This window comes from Anomaloglossus baeobatrachus, chromosome 1, assembly GCF_048569485.1.
Source record: "Anomaloglossus baeobatrachus isolate aAnoBae1 chromosome 1, aAnoBae1.hap1, whole genome shotgun sequence".
Taxonomy (NCBI): domain Eukaryota; kingdom Metazoa; phylum Chordata; class Amphibia; order Anura; family Aromobatidae; genus Anomaloglossus; species Anomaloglossus baeobatrachus.
Genome location: NC_134353.1, coordinates 328344629 through 328370631, shown reverse-complemented (window position 1 = coordinate 328370631; position 26003 = coordinate 328344629). Strand labels below are relative to the sequence as shown.

The window sequence follows — 26003 nt, the reverse complement described above, 5'->3', positions numbered from 1 at the left end:
TCCCTTTCTTCTCCAAACTTTTTTCTTCCCATCATTCTGTTACAGGTTGATCTTTGTCTCATCTGTCCATAGAATACTTTTCCAGAACTGAGCTGGCTTCATGAGGTGTTTTTCAGCAAATTTAACTCTGGCCTGTCTATTTTTGGAATTGATGAATGGTTTGCATCTAGATGTGAACCCTTTGTATTTACTTTCATGGAGTCTTCTCTTTACTGTTGACTTAGAGACAGATACACCTACTTCACTGAGAGTGTTTTGGACTTCAGTTGATGTTGTGAACGGGTTCTTCTTCACCAAAGAAAGTATGCGGCGATCATCCACCACTGTTGTCATCCGTGGACGCCCAGGCCTTTTTGAGTTCCCAAGCTCACCAGTCAATTCCTTTTTTCTCAGAATGTACCCAACTGTTGATTTTGCTACTCCAAGCATGTCTGCTATCTCTCTGATGGATTTTTTCTTTTTTTTTCAGCCTCAGGATGTTCTGCTTCACCTCAATTGAGAGTTCCTTAGACCGCATGTTGTCTGGTCACAGCAACAGCTTCCAAATGCAAAACCACACACCTGTAATCAACCCCAGACCTTTTAACTACTTCATTGATTACAGGTTAACGAGGGAGACGCCTTCAGAGTTAATTGCAGCCCTTAGAGTCCCTTGTCCAATTACTTTTGGTCCCTTGAAAAAGAGGAGGCTATGCATTACAGAGCTATGATTCCTAAACCCTTTCTCCGATTTGGATGTGAAAACTCTCATATTGCAGCTGGGAGTGTGCACTTTCAGCCCATAGTATATATATAATTGTATTTCTGAACATGTTTTTGTAAACAGCTAAAATAACAAAACTTGTGTCACTGTCCAAATATTTCTGGACCTAACTGTATATACATACACACACACACACACACACACACACACACACACACACACATTTTTCTGCCTAACAATAAAGGTCAGAGGAGTCGGACAAATTTATATAGATTAGATTGATCTCTGAGACGCCACTGTGGCCGCACACATTGCAACAATTTTTCCTGCTTAAATCTCAAATATAACACAAGAATGTCAATGAAACGGCACTGACCTTGGCTATTATAACTGAAGCAAGATATGCTTCTATCCAGAACACGGGAGCCAGTACTGCCGCATCATAATGGAGTTGTTCCAAAGAAACTGTCAGTTCATTTTTTGCCTGTGCCCCTATGTACAAAAGAAAATGGAGGACTGTGAGAAGAGGATCACATCAAACAATGCCCATCGTGGTCAGTAAAACATGCAGTTCTATTTCCCTCTATTAACTATTAAAATGCCAGCTTTAATAAAAAAAAAATAAAACCAATTACATTTTTCACCTTTAACGTAGCTCATAACCTGCAGAAATTGAAATAATTGTTGTAGCTTAAATATGGCACAACAATGACATTACCTAGAACTGGACATCCCTCAAAAATTGATAAAAAAGACAATAAAATTAGTCTTGGAGTCTGTCAAGAAGTCTAAAACCCCAGTTTGTTTACTGCATGTGAAAATCCCGTATTCTTCATGTACCTGGACTGTGGGTTAGGGTGGCAAGACAGATGCATTTTCTTGTAAGAAAAATCATAAAAGCTTGGCTATGTTTTGCCAAAACCTACTTCAAGCCTGCCAAAATGGGGGAAAATGTTCTATAATATGAGGACACTAAAGGTTAACTTTTTTGGCCCAAATTCCAAAAACTATGTTTGGTGGAAAGCCAACACTGCAAACCAAAAGAACACCATACGCACAGTGAAGCAAGGTGGAGTCAACATTACTCTTTGAGGCTGTTCAAGAGACCCAAATTTGAATCCAATTGAAAATCTGTGAGTGACCTGAAGAAGGCTGGGCAAAGGAACAGGGGACAAAGATTGCCAATTCTAGATATGGCATGCTTCAAAGTATTTGTTTAAGGCTGTGCACATTTATACAACTACATCATTTTAGTTCTTCAGTTTTCTTTCTCCACTTTAAAAAAAAAAAAATAACTGAAATCTTTTCAAGCTCTGGAATTGTATGTTTTTTTTGGGGGGAGGGGTTACATAAACTTGCATTTTAACAATAGTGCGTAGACTTTCTACATCCACCATATATTCAGGAATTTCTGTGTATAACACTATGTTATGCATTGTGTGAGGTCCGCAGAGGCGGTGCACAACACGGACATTTGCCATTTGGAAGCCCTCTGTAGTGTTCCGCCTCCACGGACCCTGTGCTAGACAAACCAGTATCTGTTTTGCCAAGTTTGTTCCTAGAATATGAAATCAAAATTACTGAAAGGTCAATAAACAAAACTCATTTGTCCCAATATCTATACGGACATTATTAAACCTTGGATGTTCAGATCTGCAATATTGGAGGGATGAAGAAATCTTATACTAACAATGGGACGGAGAATATTATTGTGGGATTTTTTAATTTTTATTCTGAATGTTCTTTTTCTTTTGAGAAGGTTTTCTCTGGATCTCTTGATATTATTTTGGATGGGTTTATATGGTAGCATATTAAAAATATGAAAGTAATTTTGTGACAATATAATTAATTTTGTAAAAGGAATGATAAATATGATCAAGGGGTCGGTTTCAGCTGAGAGCCCAGTGTACACCTCCCCCATGAAAAAACGTATTCCTGGGAAGCTGCAGTGAGCCAGTGTCACGCACGTGACTAGCAGGATTTACCTAGTACCTGGTAAACCCCCCCAAAGATGTTACAACACACAGGGAACACAGGGGTCACAATACAACGGAAATCCCTGTCGTTAGGGAGAGGGGTGATGGGACATCTCCTGAACTCACCGCAAGCAGATACCTGAGCTCCCTAGCGTCCCTATGTAGATTCTTTCAAAATGTCGCCGAGCTGCATACGTTAGGCCCTCAGTTAGGCCTAAGCCACACGGCGAGAAAAACAGTGCGAGTGGAGTGCTATAAAACATCGCATTCCACTCGGACCAATTCTAGCCTGTGTGTCAGCACACATGAGCGATTATTTTCTCAGCCCTAATCGGACCGAGAAAACAATCGCAGCATGCTGCAACTGTAATGTGAGACTTTCTCTCGCACCCATTCACGTGAATGGGGCGAGAGAAAAATCGCACTGCACTCGCGGTACACCGGTGTACCGCTAGTGCAGTGCGAGAATGGCAATAGCCGGCTATGCAGGAGAGAAGGAGATAAATCCCTCCTTCCCCTCCTGAGTGCCGGCCCGCCCCCCGCAGTTGAGGTCTGCTCGCACGAACGGACCTCAGTTGCAAGGACACACGCATGACACTCGGCTCTGCTGTACTGCCAGCACGAGCCGAGTGTCATGCAAGGGGATCGCAGTAGTCCCCGTGTGGCCCCAGCCTTAGACCTACTCTCACCCTGGCTAGGGAGTAGGCCAACGAGATCACTAGGGTCACCACTACATTACAGAAACACAAGGGTAGGAAAACAAAACAAGGAAAGGCGACATGCAAAGGAAAAAACACTCCAGGCAGCTTCAGTGCAGCAAACACCAAAACAAACTTCTTCTAAAGAAGGCTTCATCCAAAGTGGACCACATAGAAATGAGGGATTCAGTGTCTATCACAGGCATCATGTGATCAGAGCAAATGACTTAAATAGTGAAAGGGAGTGATCCCAAAGAGCCGTACGTGAGATTGGAAGCTACAGCCAGCAGCAAGGCAGGAAAGGGTACTTAACAGCATCAGAATCAAGTAGAGGTTATCAAATCACAGTAGTGAACCTGCCAGCAGCAAGGCACTGTGACCTTCTGACACGAGATTCACCCAGGGTCTTCCCCAAGCGAGATACACTCAAGACAGCCAGACATTTCAGCTCCGTGGCCATAATTATAGGTGGTAGGCATTCTGATAAATGGCCATTCATGTAATAAATAGATGTCAGAGTGGGAGCTGCTCCTTCAAGTAGGAGACACCTCCATCCTATGACATACATTTGCCCTAATAGAGGATATGGACAGGACATTAGGATACCAATGATTCCTAAGCTAATGACTAGAAACAAGACTACACTTGATTTCTCTTGGATACAATTTTTACATATCAGATTAAATTCCACTACGACGAGAACGATAAGTTATAACTTATTATGAAGTGAATACTGCTAGATGTGGTGGGATCATGCGTGAAATTGTGGCACACAAAACCAAATATTTGGTTTGCACAGTTAACAAGTGTAAACATCAATGCAACAAGCATGATCAGCCAATGTGTACACAACCATGTGCAGTGTTTACAAGTGGATGATCTAGAATTGCTCTGAGTGGGTTGATAAAAATAACATTTCCAGAGACGTAATCAAATGGAAAACTTCAAATTTGGAAAAACCCATTGTGTGACTACTTTAGTCAACCAAAAGTGACAACATTAAAGGGGGCTTTACATGGTACCGATATCGCTATCGTGCGTACCCGCCCCCATCGTTTGTGCGACACGGGCATATCGCTGCCCATCGGGCACAAAATCGCACTCCCCGTCACACGGTTTACCTGCCCTGCGACGTCGCTCTGGCCGGCGATCCGCCTCCTTTCTAAGGGGGCAGGTCGTGTGGCGTCACAGCGACGTCACCGTCCAATAGAAGCGGAGGGGCAGAGATGAGCGGGACGTAAACATCCCGCCCACCTCCTTCGTTCCGCATAGCCGGTGGAGGCAGGTAAGGAGATGTTCCTCGCTCCTGTGGTGTCACACATAGCGCTGTGTGCTGCCGCAGGAACGAGGAACAACCTCGCTAACGAGAGGTGAACGATTTTTGGTTTTAGGACTACCTCTCCACGGCAAACGATTTTTGCCACTTTTGCGATTGTTTTAGGTCGCACATAAGTGTCACACGCTGCGATAACGTTAATGACGCCTGATGTGCGTCACAAACGATGTGACCCCGACGATAAAACATTAACGATATCATAGCGTGTAAAGCCCCCTTAAGAATCTCAAATCACAGCCTATACACAATACAAATGTATGCTAGTTTAACAAAGTCATTTCCAGAAGAAACTAAAACATGATTAACCCCTTTACAAGTTTGCATACTTGTATAGCAACAAGGAATGCAACATAATGACTGTTTCACACAGTGCCTTTTAAAAAGTGAACTCTTCCACATTTTTTTTTTCAAGGCGCTGTGACCTTCGGATAGAAGAACCACCCGGGGTCTCCCCTGACCGAGATACATTAAAGGGGTTATCCGGCTTCTTTGACTTTTTTTTTTTATTTCCCTATTGGGCTACATTGGGGCAGGTAAGTAGATAGAGACCACTTACCTGCCCCGCTGTCAGCCCCCTCTCCCCCGGCTCAGAGCGGTCATGTGACCGCTCCTGCCGCGATTTTGCTGCTTCCGGTCTTTGCACGTCTACATGGGCAGGGCCATGTTGACATGCAAATGTGGAGCAGCATGTCACCTCCCTGCTGGGCGACTACAGTGCGAGTAGTCACCGCCCCCCTTCCCTGCACCCTCCCACACATTCCCCTGCACCTCCAGTAACCTCCCCCTGCACTGCTGTGGGGTCCGTGATTTGGGGGCGGGGCCTGGCGGCAGCTGCCGTAGTGTCAGCTCCAGCACCGGGCCCCCTGCCCAGGATCGCACATTCAAATGTACCGGCATCACAGATCACCGATGCCGGTACATTTGAATGTGCTGATGAGAAGTCACTGTCCCTCCCGCTGTCTGTGCGCTCTGCAGCACAGCGGTGACGTCACTACTGTGCTGAAGAGAGCACAGACAGCGGACGAACGTGCAGGAGCGGCGGGGACCAAGGACGGGTGAGTATGTACTCCACATGTGTTCCCGATGGGTTTGGGGGGGTTGCAGAGCCATGTGTGTGCGTGTGCAGAGCCATGTGTGTGCGTGTACAGTGCAGAGCCATGCGTGTGCAGAGCCATGTGTACGGTGCAAAGCCATGTGTGTGCGTGTGCAGAGCCATGTGTGTGCGTGTACAGTGCAGAGCCATGCGTGTGCAGAGCCATGTGTGTGCGTGTGCAGAGCCATGTGTGTGCGTGTACAGTGCAGAGCCATGCGTGTGCAGAGCCATGTGTACGGTGCAAAGCCATGTGTGTGCGTGTGCAGAGCCATGTGTGTGCGTGTACAGTGCAGAGCCATGCGTGTGCAGAGCCATGTGTACGGTGCAAAGCCATGTGTGTGCGTGTGCAGAGCCATGTGTGTGCGTGTACAGTGCAGAGCCATGCGTGTGCAGAGCCATGTGTACGGTGCAGAGCCATGCGTGTGCAGAGCCATGTGTACGGTGCAAAGCCATGTGTGTGCGTGTGCAGAGCCATGTGTGTGCGTGTACAGTGCAGAGCCATGCGTGTGCAGAGCCATGTGTACGGTGCAAAGCCATGTGTGTGCGTGTGCAGAGCCATGTGTGTGCGTGTACAGTGCAGAGCCATGCGTGTGCAGAGCCATGTGTACGGTGCAGAGCCATGCGTGTGCAGAGCCATGTGTACGGTGCAAAGCCATGTGTGTGCGTGTGCAGAGCCATGTGTGTGCGTGTACAGTGCAGAGCCATGCGTGTGCAGAGCCATGTGTACGGTGCAAAGCCATGTGTGTGCGTGTGCAGAGCCATGTGTGTGCGTGTACAGTGCAGAGCCATGCGTGTGCAGAGCCATGTGTACGGTGCAAAGCCATGTGTGTGCGTGTGCAGAGCCATGTGTGTGCGTGTACAGTGCAGAGCCATGCGTGTGCAGAGCCATGTGTACGGTGCAAAGCCATGTGTGTGCGTGTGCAGAGCCATGTGTGTGCGTGTACAGTGCAGAGCCATGCGTGTGCAGAGCCATGTGTACGGTGCAAAGCCATGTGTGTGCGTGTGCAGAGCCATGTGTGTGCGTGTACAGTGCAGAGCCATGCGTGTGCAGAGCCATGTGTACGGTGCAAAGCCATGTGTGTGCGTGTGCAGAGCCATGTGTGTGCGTGTACAGTGCAGAGCCATGCGTGTGCAGAGCCATGTGTACGGTGCAGAGCCATGCGTGTGCAGAGCCATGTGTACGGTGCAAAGCCATGTGTGTGCGTGTGCAGAGCCATGTGTGTGCGTGTACAGTGCAGAGCCATGCGTGTGCAGAGCCATGTGTACGGTGCAAAGCCATGTGTGTGCGTGTGCAGAGCCATGTGTGTGCGTGTACAGTGCAGAGCCATGCGTGTGCAGAGCCATGTGTACGGTGCAAAGCCATGTGTGTGCGTGTGCAGAGCCATGTGTGTGCGTGTACAGTGCAGAGCCATGCGTGTGCAGAGCCATGTGTACGGTGCAAAGCCATGTGTGTGCGTGTGCAGAGCCATGTGTGTGCGTGTACAGTGCAGAGCCATGCGTGTGCAGAGCCATGTGTACGGTGCAAAGCCATGTGTGTGCGTGTGCAGAGCCATGTGTGTGCGTGTACAGTGCAGAGCCATGCGTGTGCAGAGCCATGTGTACGGTGCAAAGCCATGTGTGTGCGTGTGCAGAGCCATGTGTGTGCGTGTACAGTGCAGAGCCATGCGTGTGCAGAGCCATGTGTACGGTGCAAAGCCATGTGTGTGCGTGTGCAGAGCCATGTGTGTGCGTGTACAGTGCAGAGCCATGCGTGTGCAGAGCCATGTGTACGGTGCAAAGCCATGTGTGTGCGTGTGCAGAGCCATGTGTGTGCGTGTACAGTGCAGAGCCATGCGTGTGCAGAGCCATGTGTACGGTGCAAAGCCATGTGTGTGCGTGTGCAGAGCCATGTGTGTGCGTGTACAGTGCAGAGCCATGCGTGTGCAGAGCCATGTGTACGGTGCAAAGCCATGTGTGTGCGTGTGCAGAGCCATGTGTGTGCGTGTACAGTGCAGAGCCATGCGTGTGCAGAGCCATGTGTACGGTGCAAAGCCATGTGTGTGCGTGTGCAGAGCCATGTGTGTGCGTGTACAGTGCAGAGCCATGCGTGTGCAGAGCCATGTGTACGGTGCAAAGCCATGTGTGTGCGTGTGCAGAGCCATGTGTGTGCGTGTACAGTGCAGAGCCATGCGTGTGCAGAGCCATGTGTACGGTGCAGAGCCATGCGTGTGCAGAGCCATGTGTACGGTGCAAAGCCATGTGTGTGCGTGTGCAGAGCCATGTGTGTGCGTGTACAGTGCAGAGCCATGCGTGTGCAGAGCCATGTGTACGGTGCAAAGCCATGTGTGTGCGTGTGCAGAGCCATGTGTGTGCATGTACAGTGCAGAGCCATGCGTGTGCAGAGCCATGTGTACGGTGCAGAGCCATGCGTGTGCAGAGCCATGTGTACGGTGCAGAGCCATGCGTGTGCAGAGCCATGTGTACGGTGCAGAGCCATGTGTGTGCGTGTGCAGAGACATATGTGTGCGGTGCAGACCCCGATGTGAGGCTGTTATTTGCAATGCTGTAGTGATACCAGGTCAGGTGCTGGGGAAGAATATACTGACAGGGACTGTGTGTGCAGGGGGCGGGCAGAGGGTGCGGCTGGACACTGGGGAGGGGCTGGACACTGAGGCTGGGCGGTGACAGCTCTGACTGAGGTTTTGCACAGGAAGTGGTCATGTTTGCTGGATCTGAATGTAAACAAGAAGCTGCAGAGAATAAAGGTATAATTCAAGAGTAACAAAAGTTAGAAAACAGAAAATAACAATGTAGGTGTGATTTATATGACAATACAGCACAGATAAACTCAAAAATTTTTGTTCAGCTAATGTCGGACAACTCCTTTAATGACAATACCACCCCACATTCCTCCTATGAGGGGCCTCTGGACCCTCAGGACCGGGTTTATTAGGATATGATGCAAGGAAGGAGCACATCAACCTACCAGCGTTCACCTCCGATGCTAATACCCACATCCTCTCCTTGGGACCATATCGTCTCAAGTGCACCAAATACTGCAGAGAGCAGCGAACAAAGCGAGAGTCCCCGATTCTTGCTATCTCAAACTCCAAGTTCCCATCAACAGTGATTGGAGCTGGTGGCAAAGGTGACGGTTCCACAGACATGACATACCTCTTGAGCAAAGACCTGTGGACAATGTTGTGTATTTTAAATGCTGGGGACAGCTCAAGGCAAAAAGCCACAGGGTTAAATCAAAGCAATTACCTTGTATTGACTGATGAACCTAGGACCCAGTTTCGAAGAAGGCACCTTTAAATATATATTCCTAGTGGACAACCAAACAAAATCATTCACACTCAGATCTGGACCTGACGAACGTCTTTTGTCAGCCATGCATTTGTAGCTATTCCCTATAACCCTAAGGTTGTTCAGTGCACCACGCCAAATAGAAGAGAGCAATGAAGAAAATGTTTCTTCTCCAGGAACCCCAATGGTTTTACCCTACTGAAACCAGAGCACTGAGGATGTAACAATAAGCAACCAAAATGTGTGACTTGCCAGTGGACTCATTGTGTCAATTATTTAACGCAACCTCAGCCAGGGGTAGATAAAGAGACCAATTTTCCTTGTTATCTGACACAAAATATCTTTGGTAAGTCTCTAAACTCTAATTTAAGGGTTCCGTCTGCCTGATGGATTGGCGATGGAATGCTGAAGACTGATGTACCCCAGACGAGAACAAAATGCCTTCCAAAATTTTGAGACAAACTGGGTCCCTTGTTCTAACACCACATCGGAGCGAACCCAGTGAAGCTTCACGATTTCAGATACAAAACACATGAGCTAATATTTTAGCATTCGGTAGAGCCGATGAAGTGCGTCGTTTTACTGAACTATATCTACCACTACTAAGATTACCGTTTTGCCAGTGGACAAAGGAAGGTCAGTAATAAAGTACATAGATATAGAAGTCCACAGTCTGTCAGGTAAGGTCAAAGGTAGGCGAGCTCTAGACAGATGAGTATGCGGGTCTTCGAACGTGTGCATAAACTGCAGGTAGACACAAATTCTACTACATTTTTATGCAACCTCGGCCACCAAAAAAGATGAGTAATAAAGTCAGAGGTTGCTTTAATATCTGGGTGTCCTGCTAGGACTGAGTTATGATGGTCCTTTAAGATTTTGAGGCGCAACTCCAATGGAACTGAGGGGCAAGAAGCAGGGGTGTCCCCGAGCTCACAGCACCTCACCATCGAGCTCAGAACGTACAACAGAGACGACCACCTCCTGTAAAATAGGAATGGAATCATCCAAGCTCCCCCCCTCAGGAAAACTCCGGGACAGAGCATCAGCTTTGACATTTTTCACCCCAGGGCGATAGGTAACCACAAAATTAAATCTGGTAAAAAACAAGGAACACTTAGCTTGACTAAGGTTTAGAAGCCTAGCCAACTTGAGGTACAGCAGATTCTTGTAATCGGTAATGACAGTGACTGGTTGGAATGGCCCCTCCAAAAAGTGGCACCATTCCTCAAATACCAGTTTAATAGCCAACAGTTCTCTATTGCCAATATCAGGGTTTTTTTGAGCTGGCAACAATTTCCCCCCAAAAAAAGCACATGATTGCCATTTACTACGAGACAGACCTTGTGACAACACTGCCCCAACCCCCACTTCAGATGCTTCAAACTCAACAATAAAATGGTTGTGAGAAATCAGATTGAATGAGCACAGGTGCTGTCGGAAAGGAGGTCTTCAAGGAAGTGAAAACCTAGTGGGCGAGATCGGACCATTTAGAGAACTCCATACCTTTCTTAGGCTAGTTTCACACATCAGGCTTTTTGCCGGATTACCAGATGGGATTCGGCACACTCCAGTACAGTGTATACAGTACAATGGCAGCGCAACAAGCTCCGGTCACATGCTGTCATGAGACCGGAGCATGTGACCCGGAAGTTGCCGCGCTGCCATTGTACTGTATCACATTGTACTGGAGTCCGCCGAAACAGGCAATCCAGCGAAAAGCCTGATGTGTGAAATTAGCCTTAGGCTAGGTTCACACACTGGTTTTTTTTTTTACGCTGTGTTTTTGTGCGTTTTTTGCGGCAAAAACGCACCCGCGTCAAATAAACGCGGCCAAAAACGCATGCGTTTTTGCCGCGATTTGGTGCGGTTTTTTGCTGCGTTTTGCTGCATTTTTGCTCACTGCATCTTTATGCGTTTTTTATCAGTGAACAAAAAAAAGGTCTGATGTCATTTCCTTCTTCAATATGTTCTTCATTCTCCACTAGTGTATGCAGGAGAGCAGACAGCTGCAGAACTACAAGGCTCAGCATACTCCATCCAATAGTGTATGCAGGAGAGCAGACAGCAGCTGTCGAACTACAAGGCTCAGCATCCTCCATCCAATAGTGTATGCAGGAGAGCAGACAGCAGCTGTCGAACTACAAGGCTCAGCATCCTCCATCCAATAGTGTATGCAGGAGAGCAGACAGCAGCTGTCGAACTACAAGGCTCAGCATCCTTCTTCCAGGACTGTATGCAGGATTTCTTTGCCCCCCCAAACAAAAAAAAAAAAAATGGACGTGGGCTTCGCCATATTTTTGTATGCTAGCCGGGTACAGCAGGCAGGTACGGGCTGCCCCCAACCCCCAGCTGCCTATTTGTACCCGGCTGGTAACCAAAAATATAGAGAAGCCCTTTTTTTTTTAAATTATTTCATGAAATAATTAAAAAAAAAAAAAAAATATGACGTGAGCTTCGCCTAATTTTTGTGTCCAGCCGGGTACAACTAGGCAGCTGGGATTGGAATCCACAGTTCAGGGTGCCCATGCTTTCTGGGCACCCCCGCTGCGAATTGCAGTCCGCAGCCACCCCAGAAAATGGCGCTTTCATAGAAGCGCCATCTTCTGGCGCTGTATCCAACTCTTCCAGCTGCCCTGATGCCTGGTGGCTCACTGGGTAATAATGGGGTTCGGGCTAGCTGTATATTATCAGCTGGCCCTAAGCCCGAAGTTCATGGTGTCACGCCAATATTAGACATGGCCACCATAAATTTCTAGTAAAGATAAAAAACCACAACACACAGAAAAATATTTTTATTAGAAATAAAACACAACACAATTAGTGACTGCATCTTTATTGAAATAAAGATCCCCCTCCGCAGTAATCCTGGGTCAAGGCGCCGTCCAATCCGGATCCAATATCATCTGATCGGTTTGCTGGAAGGCAAAGCGATAAGATGATGTGTCAGGATCAAGTGCCTGAATCACATCACACATCAGTTGATTGTATAAAAGCCGTTTATACAATCAAATGATGCATCGGTGCAAAAAAAAAAAAAAAAAAAAAAAATTACTCACTTATATGCTGATTACCGGCAGCTCCTAGAGCGAGTCTGATCCCGTCCGATCGCTGCAGCAGCTGCCGGTAATCAGGGATGAAGTCTCCTGACGCATCCGCTGATAGGTTAAGCCGGCCGGCCGCTGGCGTCAGCCCGAGACTTACGATCAGCGTGACTGCATCAGGTGATCCATCACCAGGTCCTGCATCCTGCACCCGGGGAGCGGCGTATCCGGAGAGACTGCACACACCCGGAGCGGCGGTACCGGGAGGAGATGGGAGCGGGCATGGCACTGGGACCCTGCAGACAGGTGAGTATGACTTTTTTTTTTCTAGTGTTCACTTTTGATTTCGCAGCCGCTTCCACCTCCTGCCCGTACATGGCGCCGCATGGGAGCATACATGCACAGGATGGGAAGTGGAAGCTGCGGTGACGGTACCGGGAGGATTCACGCTTCTGTGTTTACTGACAGAAGGAATCCTCTTCCTGTACATGTCACTTTACTACCCACGTCCTGCGTTTATAGCTGCGTTTTTGGTCTTAGAAACGCACTAAAACGCACCAAAACGCACCTGTGTTTCTCATTGCGTCTTTCAACATCCCATTGCACTCAATGGATGAAAAGCGCAGTGAAAAACGCGGGAATAATTGACATGCTGCGTTTTTGTTGCACCACAAAAACGCAGCTGAAAAAAAACGCTGTGTGCAGACAGCAAAAATGAAAACTCATAGACTTTGCTGGGGAAGCAAAGTCATGCAGTTTTCTGAGCAAAAACGCACCTGAAAACTGCGCAAAAATGCCGCGAAAAACGCACTGTGTGAACTTACCCTTAGTCACATTCTTGAGGGGTTTGACTATAGAGGAGAAGTTCCGAAAGAACCTACCTGTAATAGCTGGCAAACCCCAGAAAGCGTTGTAGGGCTTTCAGATTTTCGGAAGGATCCCACCCTAGAACAGCGTGGACCTTGACTGGATCCATCCGTAAACCCGCAGATGACACCAAGAACCCTAAAAATTGTACCTCCTGCATGGCGAACACAAACTTATCAATTCAGTGTTTGCAAATGGATGCTCTATTGCTCTGAGTGGTTTGATAAAAAAAAAAAAAAAAAAAATATAATAACCTTTTCAGAGAAGTAATCAACTGGAAAAACTGTTCAAATTTGGAAAAACCCATTGTGTAACTACTTTAGTGTCAACTAAAGGGACAACATCGAGAACTCAATCACAGCCTATTCACATGACATAAATGTATTCTAATTTAATGAGGTCATACCCAGAAGAATCCACAAATCTGCATACTTGTATAGCAAGAAGAAATGCAACGTTGTGACTTTCTTTTTCATACAGTGCCTTTTAAAAAGGTATTCATACCCTGTGAACTCTTCCACATTTTTTCTCATAACTCAAAAATAAAAATGTATTTTATTGGGCTATACCAAAACCAAGTAGCAGCAGGTTTTTGTCAAGTGGAAAGGAAATAAGTGGTTTTCTAAATATTTTAAAAATCTATATATATAATTGCCTTATTCTGTCTGTCTGTCTGTCATGCTCCAAAATTGTGTCACCGTGACATGTCCTTACGGTGACACAAAGCTGATTGGCCGCTGGGCTTGCCATGGCCCCGCCCCCCCCCACGGATTGGCCTCTCGCCCCGGCTCTCTGCAGGCCCCGCCCCCCTCACGCAATGCACGCTCGCTGTGGCCCAACTGACACGGGGCTCCGATTCCCAGGTGAGTACACACACACATCAGATCACACTCACTCTCACACACACCTCACACATCACATCCACACATCACAACATGCTGGGATATCGCTTGCTTCTACACCGGCTCCGTCAGGATCCCGGCAGCGCCAGACATAACCTTGCGATGCTGGGATCTTAACGGAGGCCGTGAAAGCTGGTAACCATTATACACATCGGGTAACTAAGGTCCCTTAGTTACCCGATGTGTATCATAGTTACCAGTGTACACCGGCTCACACTCACTCTCACACACACATCACATCGCATCCACACATCAAGGTCCTGCAGCTGCGGAACATACATAACATAACAGCACACACACACACACAAATCAGATCACACTCACTCACACACACACATCACATCGCATCCAAATACTCACAACATCCTGGGATATCGCTTGCTTCTCGGCGGCGATATTGTGCTGTTGTGAGCTTCCAGGACCTGCCGGGGGATCACATGGCCAGAAGCATGTGATATCCCCGGATGTTGTGAGTATCAGCGCGTATGTGCAATATCGTCAGTGTCTGTGTGTGTGAGTGTATGCGATCGGTTGTGTGTGTGAGTGGATGCGATCGGTTGTGTGTGTGAGTGGATGCGATCGGTTGTGTGTGTGAGTGGATGCGATCGGTTGTGTGGGTGAGTGGATGCGATCGGTTGTGTGGGTGAGTGGATGCGATCGGTTGTGTGGGTGAGTGGATGCGATCGGGTGTGGGTGAGTGTCGGCAGAGGAGCACGGCGTGCTGGAGGAGGCTGGGAGCAGAGAGGCTGATCTTGGGGAAGGCTGGGAGGGGGAGGCTGATGCTGAGGGAGGCTGGAAGGAGAGAGGCTGAGCAAACGTGCTCCATCAGCCATACTGCGCACTCCCCATCGTGCTGCATCCCCCATGCTGCGCACTCCCAAACGTGGTCCATCCGCCATGCTGCGCACTCCCAAACGTGGTCCATCCGCCATGCTGCGCACTCCCAAACGTGCTCCATCCGCCATACTGCGCACTCCCAAACGTGCTCCATCCGCCATACTGCGCACTCCCCATCGTGCACCATCCGGCATGCTGCGCACTCCCAAGCGGATGGAGCATGATGGGGGGTGCGCAGCATGGCGAATGGAGCACGTTTGGGAGTGCGCAGCATGGCGGATGGAGCACGTTTGGGAGTGCGCAGCATGACGGATGGAGCACGTTTGGGAGTGCGCAGCATGGGGGATGCAGCACGATGGGGGGTGCGCAGCATGGGGGATGGAGCACGATGGGAGGTGCACACCTCCCCCCAACACACACACACACACACACACTAGGAATCACAAACAACGCCCTACACAGACACCCACACACACAGACAACGCTGCACACACAAATATACGCACATACTGCACAACACACACATTGCTCAAAACATACCTCCCCCCAAAACACACCACACCCACACAAACCGCGCAACACACACACACACACAACGCTACAGACACACAGCGCTCCACAAACAACGCAACACACGCAACACACATACAACACCGCTCTCACCCCCCGCGACACTCAGAACATGTACAGCGCCCTACACAAACACTTGGTAACTACACACAACAACATCTATTATATATATATATATATATATATATATATATATAACAAAAATCATACATGAACTACACAATACGTAAATTCTAGAATACCCGATGCGTAGAATCGGGCCACCTTCTAGTATAAATATAAGTTTCAGATATTCTGAGTCGAGCTGTGCCATGCAACCAAATAGTAATATACAGCAAAAATGAAAAATTTGGGGCTTAAAACCAGATTGATGGGGGAAAAAAAAATGTTTGTTTGGTTTTTTCCACTTATCCATTCTACTTTGCATTAGACCTTATACAGCACTTGGAAGGTTTACAGTTTTTAAACTAGTGAAATTTGTAGGATGCGTTTTTAACATAAAAGCCCCTCGGAAGACTTTTATGGGGTAAAAAGAAAAAAAAAAAAATTCGGATAATTTCTTGAAAAGTTGAAGAAAATTTCTCCTAAACTTCTAAGGCTAGGTTTACATTTCCGTCAATTTGTATCAGTCACAATCCGCGGCTCTGGTAAACAACGGAATCCGTTTGGCAGATTCTATTGTTCCCATAGACTTGTATGAGCGGCGGATTGTGACTGATGACGCTGCATTGCATCCTCCGCCCGACTGATTAGTTGTGGAACGACTGAAGGTCGGGCGGCAGGAACGCAGCATGTAGGGTTTTTTGATCAGCGGAATCCTTTTGATTCCGCTGCGCATGCGCTCTCTCGGTGGCCGAATGATCAGCTGATAGCCCGGCGGCCGGCTGCTGTGAGCGATCAGCTGTTCCCCCGGCGGCCGGCTGCTGTGGCGATCAGCTGTTCACCCGGCGGCCGGCTTCTGTGAGCGATCAGCTGATCACCCGGCGGCCGGCTGCTGTAAGTGATCAGCTGTTCACCCGGCGGCCGGCTGCTGTGGCGATCAGCTGTTCACCCGGCGCCGGCTAATGAGAGCGATCAGCTGATCGCTCTCATTAGCCGGCTGCCGAGAGATCATCTGTTCGGTCTCAAAAGCCAGCGGCCGGCTAATGAGAGCGATCAGCTGATCGCTCTGTCTCACGTTTTACAACGGAGTCCGACAATGAGTTCTTATTCTTGTCATCCATTGTACAACGCATCAGTCACAAGCGTCACACAACGCATGTGACTGATGAAAAACAACGGAAATGTGAACCTAGCCTAAGCAACAATCTTGGATTTATAAAAATATAAATTAAATATGGGAAATGACGATTAACTATCTTGCATGAGATGAAATATTTGTTAAAAGGGCAGACATTGAGTTTGAAAAGGATACAATATTTTTTTTCCACATTTAAGCTTTTTGCTTAAGGTCAGAAACACGTCCATCTAAATTTATAATTAACATAAAAGTAAAATGTGTCATGAAAAAGACCTCCCAATCTCAGAACCAAGGTAACACAAAAGGCATACTAATGCTATTGCTACAATTCGATTTTTTTTTTGAGGCGTAAAGCCCATTTGTTTGCGGTTTCCAGTTCTGATGATTTCATCAAGATGGAGATATAGGCCTCTGTGGTATGTATAGACTCCATACATGTTAATCCTTTATTTTAAAGGGGTGTGGTATCCAATTTTCTGTTTGGTAACACTTTTTAGCCCCTAAAATTAAAAGGGGTTGTCCACTACTAGGACAACCGATTTAGGATTCCACGTTTCTCCATGTAAAAAAAAAAAAAAGAAGCTTATACTCCACTCCGCAGCTAGCGTGGTTCCAGCAGTGTCGTGGCTCACATTCCTGAGACTCACATGACGTTGTGACATCAGCAAGCCCACGACCAGTCACCACTGGCTTCACCGTCCCCGCCTTCAGACACAGGAGCAATCAACAATAGTCAAGAGGCAGCTGCAGCGCTTGCTTCCTGTTGATTAGCTCCTTTGTGCGAAGGCGGGGAGACAGAAGCCGGCGCTGATTGGCCGCAGGCTAGAGCAATGTCACATGAGCCCTGGCATGACTGGGAGGTGAAATGTGGAATCAGAAGGGGTTGGACTAATAGTGGACAACCCCTTTAAAAAATTTTAATGCATAAATACACATAATTATATGAAAGTGTCAGTGTAGGATGTGCCACGTGTGCGTTTTCAGAAAAATATAGCTTTTGATGGTTAATATACAGTACAGACCAAAAGTTTGGACACACCTTCTTCTGCACAACACAACTGATGGTCCCCAACCCCATTTAGAAGGCAACAAATCCCACTTATTAAACCTGACAGGGCACACCTGTGAAGTGAGAACCATTTCCGGTGACTACCTCGTGAAGCTCATCAAGAGAATGCCAAGAGTGTGCAAAGCAGTAATCAAAGCAAAAAAGGTGGCTACTTTGAAGAACCTAGAATATAAAGACATATTTTCAGCTGTTTCACACTTTGAGTATTTCATTCCACTTGTGTTAATTCATAGTTTTGATGCCTTCAATGTGAATCTACAATTTTCAGAGTCATGAAAATAAAGAAAACTCTTTGAATGAGAAGGTGTGTCCAAACTTTTGGTCTGTACTGTAAATTATTTAGTAACTTAGGTTTTATTTGTACACGTCAAAAGCACAAACAGTGTCCAGCTACCTGAGTCGCAAGACGCCGAACACCCCCTGGCAGTGAAATGGTTAAGGTTACGACTAACTGGTATGTACACATCTAGGATCACTGCCATTGGCACCACTCCATGATATCCAGGTGTCTTCAGCTGCTTTCACACCTCCGGTTTTAGCAGAGCCGGCCAATCCGGCTCTAAAACCTATGCAACGGATGCGGCGACAAAACCGCATCCTTTGCATACATTTTTTACATGCGGCCCGTCCGTTTTTTGCCGCTTGTGGCAGGCTACTGAGCATGCGCAGTGGAAAAAACTGCGGCGACCGGATGCGATGTTTGCCGCAGGACGCCGCATGCGGCGTCCATAGGCATGCATTGCAAATGCGGCGCGATACGGGGTTTTTTTGCCGGACAAAAAAAAACGTGGCAGGCAACGTTCCATCCAGCCGCCGCATCGGCTAAATCTGCTGCATGTGGCAAAAACCGGACGGAACGCGAGCCCATGCGACACAATACGGCACTAATGTAAGTCTATGAAAAAGAAACGCAACCAGCGGCAGAAAAAACGGTTGCGTTTTTTCTGCAAAGCGCCGGATTGTGCCGCACAGGAAAAACCGGATGTGTGAAAGCAGCCTTATCTGTGCTCAGATAGGCTGCAGGTAAGTGATACTACGTAGATGAGCCGTTCTCCTTTTCCTAAATGTCACACATGCTGTACCAGTTGAGTTACAGAGCGTTGCCATCACTCGGGGTCATGATCACTTTCACAGATGACCCTCTATCGATTTTTCAGCCGTTTGTTTATAGGACACCATGACTGGAAACGGAACGGCTGGTAATAGCGTTCCAGCAATTAAGAATTTTTAGCTAAATCTGCAGTGCTCTGTGGTTACTCCTACACCTTGCTGTTTGCTCCTTCATAGATCATCAATCATAAAAGAAAAAGGTATTTTTATATGTCTACTAGGGGGAAGGAGCCAAACAGAGCATGAAAAAGTACATGTTTCATTTGCAAGCACGCCAGGAGCTGTCAAACTGCGTGATTTCAGGAAGGTTTTTTTCTACGCACCGAGCATCCTGTTTAATAAAAAGCATCAAGATGCCGGAACAGAGCTGCTGATGGGATCAAGACAGAAAGGCCAAGTGCCCCAACCTTCCTCTGTATGGATAAAATGAGATCATAAACTAAAAATGACATTCATTTACAAAGTAAAAAAAAAAAAAAAATGTATCCTACAGTTAAAGGGAATCTGTCAGCAGGTTTTTGCTATGTAATCTGAGAGCAGCATAATGTAAGGGGGGAGATCTTGATTTTGGTGATGTGTCACTTGCTATCATTTTGATGCAATCACGTCTGTCTGCAACAGATCTGGCGGTACTCGGATAACCCCATCCACACCACTGATTGATAGAAAGCTGCTAATCAGTGGTGTGGTTACACAGAACAGTTCACTAGGAGGCAACAGTTACCTAATCATAATCTCCTGCTGATAAACCACTGATTGTATTGAAACAGGAACACACCCCCTAATAAGTGACACAGGGCTGGAATCAGTGTCTCAACTAGTGTTGAGCGAGTAGTTAACTATTCGTACTCACTATGCTGTTAGCGAGTACTGTCCGCTAATCGCATATTCGTTACGAGTAGCGGGCGCAATGTAAGTCAATAGGAAATACTCGCTAAGTAGCGAGTGACCTGAAAGCCGTACCATTCGCTACTCGTACAAAAAAGTACGGCTTTCGGGTTACTCACTACATAGCGAGTATTTCCCATTGACTTACACTGTGCCCGCTACTGGTAACGAATATGCGAGTAGTGGACAGTACTCACTAACAGCATAGGGAGTACAAATAGTCAACTAAATCGCTCAACCCATACATTATGCGGCTATCATTACATAGCAAAACCCTGCTGACAGATTATCCTTTTTAAAGTGTAGATACATTTATACAGTGGACCAGAAGATGATATCAATACATATAAGTATTGCTTCATAGGCCATGTTTGATCTCTGGAAAAGTGGGGGACAACTCCAGTGGGCTTTGTCATTAGTGTTTAGAATGGCTGAAAAAAATCTGGTTGAAACACTTATCTAAAGGTAATTTCTTTATTATGAAAAGAAATAAAAAGGTGGTAGGTTCAACACTCAAATGTATTTTCTTGGGGGCCACTGTTCGGATCAGAGTTCCTTGGAGATAAATTTAGGAAACAAGGTTTCTCACAATTCTACGAGAAATTAGGATGCATGTACATTAAGGCCGCTTTACACGCTACAACATATCTAACGATGTGTCGGTGGGGTCACGTTGTAAGTGACGCACATCCGGCATCGTTAGTGGTGTTGTAGCGTGTGACAGATACCTGCGATTGCGATTGAACGTAAAATCGTTCATCGTATACAGGTCGTTCATTTCCTAAAAATTGCACGTCGGGTTGTTCAATGTTCCAGAGGCAGCACACATCGCAGTGTGTGACACCCCGGGAACGATGAACAGATCTTACCTGCGGCTACCGGCATTGCGGAAGGAAGGAAGTGGGCTGGATGTTTACGTCCCGCTCATCTCCGCCCCTCCGCTTCTATTGGCCGGCTGCCGCGTGACGTCGATGTGACACCGAACGTCCTTCCCACTCCAGGAAGTGGATGTTCGCCGCGCACATCGAGGTCGTATGGAAGGGTAAGTATGTGTGACGGCTTTTGATCGATTGTGCGACACGGTCAACAAGTTGAACGTGTCGCACATACGATGGGGGCGTGTCACATCACATACGATATCGTATGCAGAATTGTAAGGTGTAAAGCAGGCTTTAGGCTCATTAATTGGCTAAACAGGTTGGCAGTCAAAATGCCCATTCGTTAAGTGATAAGATTTTAGAGATTGGTTAAAAATAATTGTTACAACATCATCTTATGTAAATAGAATATGTGCAGCCAAAAAGAATGATATTCTATGACTACAGAATGTAAGAATGATGTTTCTGGGCGCAGGAAAGTGCAGTCAACTTGTGAAAATAGGCATTAAATTACCGTGGGTCAGCCAGTGTAAACGCATCATGTAGGCTGCACACTCATTAGGCTAATGCCGCCTAACCGGCAGATATCACGGGCTCGGCTGACTGTATGGGCCTCCCTACTCTCCCCTGACATGATGATTTTGGACTGCCGATCCTTTTGTTCTAGGCAAGGTAATCCACCTCCAAAAGGTGCAGCTTTATTGCAGAGAGCACAAAACCCCAAGGCAGAGCAAGTGCTGCTGTGTATGGAGGAGTCGGGAGAGATAGTTACGCGCCAATTGCTTGTCCAACAGCTACCTATTGTATGTGGGGTCCGTGAATTCACACATATATTTAATTACAAATTTAAGCAAATTATCTACAGTTAAATATACATTCGCTACATGCTGATTTTGTGGCGGATTTGACTCCGATGTCACTTTCCATTTCAAAGGATGAAATCTGCACTGATTCGGCACAGAGAATTGACTTGCTGCAGCTTTTAAAAGGAAACCTGTCAGGTGCAATATGCACCCAGAGCCACGGGCAGTTCTGGTGCATATTAGTGATTCCTGCCTAAGGCTAGAGTCACACTTGCGAGTGCCTACCGTGTAACTCGTGCGAGTCTCTCATTGAATTACCCGACATGGACTCTCACTCTCAGGTCAGGAGCATCTCAGCTGCATAGACATACATGCAACCGACCCGCACCTGTCAGGAGAGTGCGAGTCCGTGCCGGATGATTCAATCAGAGACTCGCGCGAGTTACACGCGAGGCACTCGCAAGTATGACTCTGGCCTGTTTCTGTATACACTAGCATAGATAAAGGGATCTTCAGAAAAAGTATTTCTAAAGATCTTGTATGATATGCTAATGAGCATAGGGACTAGTTGCAAGGGCGTTAGTTACCCCAACTAATCCGCCCTCTTAGCATGTTAGCACGCCCACAGGGGTGTACTAACATGCTATTCAATGCCTATTGCCCAGCGGTAACGCATGTAACCGTGTCTGCTGTCACCGCTTCAGAACGCCAGGTTTAAGGTCAGTGCGCATGATCAGAAGTCTCGGCACTTCCGGTCATGCACACTAGACCTCTCTGAAGCCGGAACACAAACACCCAACTTCATAGTGCGCATGAGCAAAAGTGCCAGAACTTCTGATCATGGGCACTGAGCCTAAATGCGAGGGTTCTAAAGCGGTGACAGCAGACACAGGTACGCGAGTTACCGCTGATAACGCTGGGCAATGAGCATTGAATAGCATGTTAGCACACCCCTGTCGGCATGTTAATATAAGAGGGCGGACTAGTTTGGCGAAATAATGCCCTTGCGACTAGTCCCCTCGCTCATTACCATATATATCATAAAGGATCTTTAGAAATACTTTTTCTAAAGATCTCTTTATGTGTGCTACTATAGGCTGAGACAAAACAAAACTAATCACAGACAACCAGGGATTGTTAGTACATCTAAACAAAGACAAAAACAAAAACTAAATAAAAAATCTTCACCTTGCTGAAGAAACTGACGCGATACATGCGTTCGGGACCTGGGACCCCATCCCTCCCACTGGCAACGTGTACCTCCTTTCACAAGGGGTAAGTGACATCTCTGAACACTTGATGTGATTCAATCATGGATACATACTTGCTTCGTATACCCATTTGTGTTATACTCTGTGTAGTGGTCACTAGTGGACATAATAGATCATTTGATCATTGATAGTACTATGCAGAGATCTTGTGAGGTGCACGTTGCCGGTCATACTGTGGGAGTGATTGGTGGAGCCCTCCTCCTATACCCATGTTATTTTTGTATCACATATGTTTTGGACTTCGTGTCCATTATTTTTTAGTCTGTACGTGATTTTTAATAATAAAGTTTATACATGTTCATGAATCTAGTCTCCTTGCGTGTTTATACACGATTTGTATTAAATAGATATACGGATGGTTAGGCAGGGATTAGCAATATGCACCACAACTGCTCGTGGTGCTGGGTGTATATTGCACCTGACAGGTTCACTTTAAAATCTGCAGCAATGAGTAAATGAAAATTGTTAAAAACTCAACTTTGTATCTGTTTTCAATGACTAATGCTAGAGGGGAAAAGATATTAAAAAAAAAAAAAAAATAATCAGAAACCTCCATCAGTTTTTTGGTTGGTCTTGCTTTTTTTTTTAAGGTTTGTATAATGAGAAATACTGATGGTAATAACTGACAATGACCAAAAATGAATGAAAATCTGATCCAAAAACCTCATTAATCATACAGTCATAGGATTATTGATGCCTTTCATAGATAAAAGCCTTGTATCCCAAATATAGAATTTCCCCCATCTTATAGTCAAACAGTATTCAATAAGCTGTATCTGCAATGTGTAACACTTAGTGGCCCTTTAGGAATAAATGACAAATGTACCCAATTTGTACCCAAATGACTGCAGATCTTTATAAACATATACCTGAACGTGTGCCAGAACATCTGCTTGTACTAAAAGCCCAGGTCTATAACAAAATACAATAGTTCTTTACCAGCCTGTAATAAATAGCATATATGACAAAGAAATGGAAGGTTTTCTCTTTTCTATATCATTTACAATTATTTTGGCTGTTATGCTCTCGCCTGGACGAGCAGCATAACAACCAAAATGACCGGCAATTCAGATTGTAAAAATTTAGGCCAAATTGTGGATCAAACACTAGAATGTTGAGTTTGACTAATTTGGTGAATTAAGAAGCATCTTATTTGGATTCTTAAAAATGCACTCCCATCAAAGTTTTTATCCTCAATATATTGCAGTCATCATATTATACTGAAGAAAACTATAAAACTATGTGTGCACTAGACAGTTTTACCCGCGGATTTGCTGCGGAAATTTCTTGAGAAAGGTCTGCAATCTTTGTGCAGACATTCCCCAGGAAATCCTAGGAGAAAAAAAAATAGCTGTGCGCACGCTGCGGATTTTTCTCAAGCATGGTGGTGGCAGCATCATGCTGTGGGGCTGTTTCTCAGCCAAGGGGCCTGGCCATCTGGTCCGCATCCATGGGTAGATGGATAGCACGGCCTACCTGGAGATTTTGGCCAAGAACCTCCGCTCCTCCATCAAGGATCTTAAGATGGGTCGTCATTTCATCTTCCAACAAGACAACGACCCAAAGCACACAGCCAAGAAAACCAAGGCCTGGTTCAAGAGGGGAAAAATCAAGGTGTTGCAGTGGCCTAGTCAGTCTCCTGACCTTAACCCAATTGAAAACTTGTGGAAGGAGCTCAAGATTAAAGTCCACATGAGACACCCAAAGAACCTAGATAACTTGGAGAAGATCTGCATGGAGGAGTGCGCCAAGATAACTCCAGAGACCTGTGCCGGCCTGATCAGGTCTTATAAAAGACGATTATTAGCTGTAATTGCAAACAAGGGTTATTCCACAAAATATTAAACCTAGGGGTTGAATAATAATTGACCCACACTTTTATGTTGAAAATTTATTAAAATTTAACTGAGCAACATAACTTGTTGGTTTGTAAGATTTATGCATCTGTTAATAAATCCTGCTCTTGTTTGAAGTTTGCAGGCTCTAACTTATTTGCATCCTATCAAATCTGCTAAATCTGCAGGGGGTTGAATACTACTTGTAGGCACTGTACATTTCTCCCGATACTCAGGGCTCCAACGTACAATAACACCCTGATGCCATTTAATGACCTGGTTATGTTTACGTAACAAAGGCATACCCAATACCCAATGTTCAGGCTCTCCACATTTTCTACTAGGATTAAGTTTTCGCTGCTGGGCCCATTGTTATCGATGGGAGTTAGTCAGCCCAATCTGCATAGTTTCAGCAGTAATGGTAATAGGTATACCAGTTTTAGGTGCAGTAAACGTGCAGAGGTAGCTGCTGTTGGGTGACGCAAGCTGGCAAGAAGGATGGTCAGGAAGCCAGGTCAGATCCAGGAGGTCACGTCAGGAACAGAATAAAAAAAAAAACACAAGCAGGTAGTCAAATGTCAAGCCAAAGTTACTGAACAGGAATTATCAGGTCAAAACACAGAAACACAGGACAGACGATCTATTGACTGACAGTGGAAGCTTGCTCTCTAGGATTAATATAGAACAGTCCCACTCAGTCCTGACATTAGTAACAGAAACAAGAAAGTTAACCCAGTATCTTGATTGGACACAGTCATAAGTCCCAGGAATAAACAAGCATTGATGCTATTAAGCATCAAATGCAACAGTGCGGCGAAACAGGGGCCGCCACATATGTTACAATGAGTCACTGCAAGTCCATGGCAGGGGGAAGGAGGGAGCAGCTGGGTAAGGACCTGAAAAGGGGGGGGATGACTCAGGCAGGGAAAAGTTTTTCCTGTTACTACATAGAGCGTAGGAGGATTCAGCTAGTCTGTTTTTAAACATGTGATGTGATATCATAGACCTAATAGAAAAGAGAAGAATAAACTGGGCTTAAAAGCAAAATGAGCAATTATACGTACAAAGTGCTATATAATAATATGAGGATTGCACTATATTACAGAATATACATTTTGTGGGAGTGCTTCTTTATAAAAAAAAAAAAAAAAAAAAAAAAAAAAGGGGAAAAAAATCATAGTCATGTAGACTGAAGTCACCACATATCTTATAGGTTTCTGAACAATAACATTTTGAGACAAAATGAGCATAGCATAACAAAAACAAAAAATACACTCAGATAGAAATGACAACCCAAACATTTTCCCGGTAAAATATGCCAGCCCTTCTGGTACTGGCTGCATGAATCCAGCACAGCAGGATGAATTGTCAGACTGTTTTCTGAGATTTCATGAAGTTCTGTTACTTATAAACGTTGCCTGAAGAGCTGACAATGTAAAAATCACTCTATTTTTGTCATTTTCCATTGCGAGTAGCACTATTTTTCTCCATCAAATGTTAAAACAGATCTGTCATCATGCTTCACTGAACAAACTGCATACTTTAATAAAGACATACAGCAGGATAGGATAGCAACTGTTTGTAAGGTTAACCCTAGA

General features: G+C 46.0%; 1 protein-coding gene across 9 annotated transcripts in view; it reads right to left on the bottom strand.

The window, feature by feature from the left end:
• The window catches only part of WDFY3 (WD repeat and FYVE domain containing 3), a 388800-nt gene that overhangs the window by 294293 nt on the left and 68504 nt on the right, over positions 1-26003 (bottom strand). For 7 of the 9 annotated variants that reach the window (XM_075351922.1, XM_075351959.1, XM_075351945.1 and 4 more), the window contains exon 2: positions 1080-1195. The exons of the other annotated variants lie outside the window; for them this stretch is intronic. The gene's annotated coding sequence lies outside the window, so the exon portion shown is untranslated. The remainder of the gene's footprint in view (positions 1-1079; positions 1196-26003) is intronic. 9 annotated transcript variants of the gene reach the window in all.